Raw genomic sequence first — 6145 nt, forward strand, 5'->3', positions numbered from 1 at the left:
CTAGATCGCCAGACATCGGCACAACAAGCATTATATATTCTAATAATTGTCATGGATCCAAGACTCAGATTCAAAGGGTTTATTGTATAAAGAACAACTACGGTGTAATTATGTAATAATGAAACAACGAAGATTCACACATTCTCAACAGTGCAATAACATTAAATAAATATGGTTTATTGGTATTTAGGTCACCATGTCTCACGCCGGGGTTTTGTGGATGAAAAGAGGGTCATTGCATCTGACCTTTTCTGTTTGACCATGTGGTTCAAACTTGGTTATGTATTGTTTGTTTCTTCTATAAACATCATCGAAGCTCTGAGCTTCAGTAGCGGACTCTTCTATGGAAACGTGTCACAGGCGATCGAGCAAGTTTAGACTCAAAGCGACATGACTCATATAAGTTTGTATTAACTTGGCATATCTCAAAAACATTCTCTTGCACTTATTTAAAATTGTTGTATTGTACTATGTCCTATATTCATGTTGCAGCTGTTGGAGGAGCCTGTGACGCTAGTTTTCATTGCCATATCTACAGCTGTAGCTAATGTGCACATGGCAATACTTCAATCTTGAACATTTCATTTCATTTTTAATTTATCCGTTCATGGTATGCACTAGCTTAATATATAACAAGTTATTACATAAAATGTCTCTATAGAGAGACATGTTTTGTAAAAGTAATGAATAAACACACACATACACACATATAAACACACACACACATATATAAACACACACACACACACACACACACACACACACACACACACACACCATATAAATAAGTATATAAACACACCATACCCGAAAAGGAGCAGGGAGAAGAAAATAATGTTATATTACTGCCCCTTTCTCAAAAAAAAAAAAAATTGAAATTGATGGTCTAAAAAGATTCTCTCACTTTTTCTCCTGATTAATTTATTTAAAAAACTGAAAATGAGCCGATCAGATTTTGGACACTTTATGATTTTGTGTCTTGTGTAACCATTAGCTGATCACCAACCAAGGTTAACCCCCCACTGCCTTATCACCTCAATCTCCTCATAGAGCACCATTGTGTTCTTTGTAACCAAATATCTCTCAGAGGGGCGTGGGGACGGGCTCCTTATTTTCATCTAAACTTTCTAAAGTAACAGACAGAGAATCAGCACTTTTGAAACAGGGCTGAAACAGAGGGGATTATGGGATGCTGCAATGATCTGTTTGGTGCTTAGAGCCAAACACTCAAGACATGTTCTGTATATCTGAGACCTGTAATATACTGATGAAAAACAGTATAATAATAGGGGACCTTTAAACAGCTAAATTAACCGGAAACCACTTTTATTTTGAAGTCTATCACCAGAAGTTACGTTAATGGCGCTTCTTGCCGTCTCTTAACCTAACCGCAGCTTGACTGTCTTTCCCCGGTGACACATCTCCTCCTCTCCTCCTCCTCCTCCACCACCTCCACTTCGCCATTGTGTGCGGAGCTCGGTGAGTGTTGAGGTCGAGGCAGCCGCCGCCGGAGAAGGAGAAACGATGGCGGAGTAGAAACTGACAATTTAAACGGACTAACTGCTGGTTTCTCCTCCATCTTCTTCCCTTTCTTCGTATTCCTCCTGACCGTAAAACAGCTCCTGTTCCCGGCCTCACCGACGACACCCATGCAGCAGAGGAGACCCTGGATGGGACTAGCTACATGTGGTGAGTGACAGACCACCTTTTATACCCACTAACTTGTCCTGGTGCTGCCCGGCAAGAGAGCCGTTTGTCGGTCACAGTGGCAGCCGTTGGTCGGTTAGAGAGCCGTTGGTGTTGTAACTTATGGAAGAAAGCTGCTGTTATTTTATATAGTGTTAAAAATATTTTATTGTAGTTAAAACCATTACTCAAACAGGGACTGACTGGTTAACAGATAGATAGATATATTTGTATATCTTTACATATATTCCTTACTCTTTATTTTTACTCATTGTTATTTGTATGAAAAGGTAGGCTACTATATAAATAAAGTTGTATTATTATTATTATTATTATTATTATTATTATGTACTTTATTAATCCCAAATTGGGTAATTGTTATGACACAGCAGCATTTTGACAGTCGATGTACAATAATTACAACATTTCTTAAAAATAGAATAGAAATAAACCTTTAAAAACAATATATACATATTCTCAAAAGACATACATTCAGAAGGATATCTACTATAACATACAAAATAAATTACTCTCTAATAAACCAATCATAACAAGTGTGCACATTAGTTTTCAATTAAAAGTCAAATATATCCTAACAATCAGAAAGAGTACATTTTTTTAGATGTCAAATGTAATGAGAAGAACCGTATTTCCCCACGGTGCTGTGTGGAGGTTGTGGCCGGGTGTGGGTGCCTGGTGGCGGGCAGGTGGCGGGGAGCAGCCGGTGGCCTGGAGGTCCGGAGGGTCTGGGAACCAGCTGCTGCTCTGACAGCTGCAAACCGCGCTCACTGTCACCCGCAGTGATTTATATTTACCAGAGTGAAAAGACAGACATGTGAGCAAGTCTTCCGGTCAGGGAAATGGTGAAAACATGGCTTTTAAATCCCCCAAAATATGGACAGAAATTACTTTTATCCTCTGTAATGTAATGTTCAATGATTGGTCTTATAAGGGTTTTAATTCACTTAGTTCTAGTAGTCATCTAAAGCTGCAATGATCATTTAATAACACGTTGATAAACACAACATGTGTGTGCAACTTTTTATAATCTCAAAGTCTTTTTAGTAACTTTTTTAAGCAAAAATGCCAAACATTACCTACTACCAATTTCGCGATGTGATGATTTGCAGTTGTTCTTTGTTATACATCACAACAATTGAACCATCTTCAAGTTATCCAGATAAACAAAGCAAATAAAAGACGCTAATGGGGCCAACTATTTAACATTTCCAAACAATTGATTGATTTATCAAGGAAAAATCCCACCGATTAATCAATAATGGAAAAATGTATTTAGCTGCAGCCCCTCCCACTTTACTTCTCTATGTTCTGGTATGACGTATCAACAAACACACCCGTCATGTCCCCAGCTTGTGTGATAAGTAACTCATGTTTTTAATATGAATTAAATAGACTGAAACTTGATTTTTGAGGCAGATACAGGCTTTGATATTTTAACCATATGTACTGAATCAGGCCAACTCTTTAGACTTTCTACTTTTTAACAATCAAAAGTATAATAATCAACAATAGATCAATTAGTATTTAGTGTGGAAAAGCCTGAACCGCAAATACATTTTCACCTGTCACCAATGACATCCTCAACGTGTGCCATGTGGTAGTCCTGTATTGTAGTATATACATGTGTTGTGATTTATTGGCAAAGAAGATTTATTGTTTGATATTTTATCACTAAAATCCCCTGTGTAATCTAGAAGCCCTAACGTAATGATATCTAGAATATAATGATCGCGTGTGACCTGCAGTAAATAAACAAACCAAAAGATAATGGCCTTAAATTCCTATTTATATAAGGGATATCGGGAAACAATACACTTTCAATTTAAGAAACAACCAACAAATGCTTGCTTTCTTAATGTCATATGTAACGTCATTTTACGGGTTCACTACAAGTGAGGTTTGTTTGAGTTGTAGACATCAGTTTGACTGAGAGTTTACGTTTATGGAGTTCAATAGTGGCCACAAGAATAGGAGAATGAATGTATAAAAAGTGTAAATGATACCTGTGCACATGATTTGTTACATTTAGACGGCGTGTATAAATCCAGTGTTGCCGAGTTGTGTTGACACTGGTTGTGGTGACTCAGATCTGCAGCTGGGGGATCAAAGGTCAGTGCTGTAAGTTTCCTGGTGTGGAGTCCAGCTTTAAAGAGAAGAATGTGGTTTGGAGCAGCAGCAGTTTAAAAAGTGGAGCAGGCGGAGTTACAGCAGACTGACAGACGTTCACTCTGCTCGCAGTACAATCAGCACTTTGTGTGTATTATGTAAGACTTCGACATTGGACTCACACACTCTGCAGGATGCCAGTTACACTCAACTCTGATACAAGAGGAGGAAGACACAGCTGTGCTGCTTCTCTGTGTGCTGCAGTGTGTACAGCTTCAATTGGCTGATCCAGTTAATCAATTTCCTTATTTAAGTCATTCATAAAGTGACAGAACTTCGTATTGAGGCTGTAGTTAGTCACAGTGGTGCTTAAAGGGTCCTCTCCTGTGACATGTCTGCATGCTGTCATGTTCAAACAGCTCTTTATTCCTCTCATACTGCCTGTGCTGCAGCACCTCTGTTCACCCTCTGTCTGAAACAAGAGCCCAGTCTCCTCGGATTGGTTAGCTGGCCGGCTCTGTTGTGATTGGTCAACCGCTTAGAGATGTCCCGCCCCTTATCCTATAACGTACAATGTGTTGGAGCGCTAGCCAATAGGAGCGCAAGTGTTCCAGAAGTAAACAAAGGAGGTCAATGGAGACGTTTCAGGCAGGGGGGGGGGAGTGTGTGGGAGAGAAACTCCCTCTGCAGGGAACACAGGGATTTTAACCTTTGCAGACCATTTACATGCACAGAAACTATATAACACACTACAGGAAAGGGTTAACCCCAAAAAGCACATGTTAAATGCTCAAATCAGCGCGCCAATGTACATAATGCAGGAAACAGTAAAGTGTCATCAATACAAACTCTTGAATGGTAACCAAAACTAAATATACAGAAGCCAGAGTAAGAAAACATTCAATAATGATATTTGTATATTATACTATTGTATAACATTCAGACTACACCGGAGGCCGATAAGGATGTTATTAGTTTGCATGTTTTTGGTAATACACCAAAGTGTTGGACACTAATAAACCTTCATGTTTGGATTAAGTTAAGCTTTAATTATTTAGTATTTACTTCTTTTACACACCTCTGTTATGAACAACACCCAAACAAAACCCATGACATTTCTCCTAAGTTGCAGTACATGTCATTTCTTTAACATCAGCAGACTGACTCATCAGTGACTCAAGAAACTGAAACATAAAACAGCTTGTGTCTCAGTTTCTGTATGAAGTGGGAGCATCAAATATGCAAATGAGTTGTTTGCTTTTTATCTTTGAACTGAAGTGACTGCTGCTGGACGCCCTGTAATGCTAGGCCACACACACACACACACACACACACACACACACACACACACACACACACACACACACACACACACACACACACACACACACACACACACACACTCTCTCACACACACACACACACACACACACACACACACACACACACACACACACACACACACACACACACAGAAATAAGTGTTTGTGTATTATGAATGCAAACACACACAATGCTTGCACACACACATACACTTTCCAGGCTATGAGTGTGGTGGAACACTTTCTTGCAGACAGTGGAACAAGACATTAATGAGAAGAGTGTGAAACCTGCTTTGATAAGGACTTTCCCAGACATAGAAGCAATTAACGGGCCTTTTAGTTTCCATGAAAAAATCAAGCTCTCCAAATATTTCCAGTTACATAACAAGTGATTTCAATCTAATTGGTTTCTGTTTTAGTGACAGAGCTTAGACAATGGTGAAACTGGCCACAGTTTGGATCTTTTTTGCCAGAATTCTGCATCTTTCATAAACAGTCAGGATAAGCTGTGGTTGTTGAGACAGGAAATAAATACATTGTGAAACAGACAAGGCTGCGGCTTTATTTGGCTGGGTTTGCCTATCCACCGTCTATAACAGCCAACTGTTGGACCTCTGCAAGTTTTTGTGGTGGAAAGTTTTCATGGAAAAAATTGCCTCTTTAAGAAAGAAAAATGACCAAATGTTGCAACCCAAGAAACAATTCATCTGGGATGTTGTTGCTGATTTTAAAGCTTCAAATGTCCAAATGTAAGACCAATAGTAGGAAGACAGGGACAACAAGCTTGTAGTAAAAAGTGTTATTGAAAAACAGAAAAATAAAATTGTTCTTTCAGAGTTGTTATCACTTCCTGATGTGATTCTTTCCTTGCAGACCACAGGTTCACAAAGCAGACACAGACAAACACACTTAACACACACACACACACACACACACACACACACACACACACACACACACACACACACACACACACACACACACACACACACACACACACACACACACAC

At 39.2% G+C, this 6145-nt stretch overlaps 1 protein-coding gene across 1 annotated transcript in view; it reads left to right on the top strand.

Annotated features, from left to right (window-relative positions):
- Positions 1 to 1478: 1478 nt before the first annotated feature.
- The window catches only part of LOC104947411 (SERTA domain-containing protein 2-like), a 59720-nt gene continuing 55053 nt past the window's right edge, over positions 1479 to 6145 (top strand). Inside the window, exon 1 of the mRNA XM_010773409.1 lies at positions 1479 to 1689. The gene's annotated coding sequence lies outside the window, so the exon portion shown is untranslated. The remainder of the gene's footprint in view (positions 1690 to 6145) is intronic.

This window comes from Notothenia coriiceps, unplaced genomic scaffold (assembly GCF_000735185.1).
Source record: "Notothenia coriiceps isolate Sejong01 unplaced genomic scaffold, NC01 NC01_scaffold00012568, whole genome shotgun sequence".
NCBI classification, from domain to species: domain Eukaryota; kingdom Metazoa; phylum Chordata; class Actinopteri; order Perciformes; family Nototheniidae; genus Notothenia; species Notothenia coriiceps.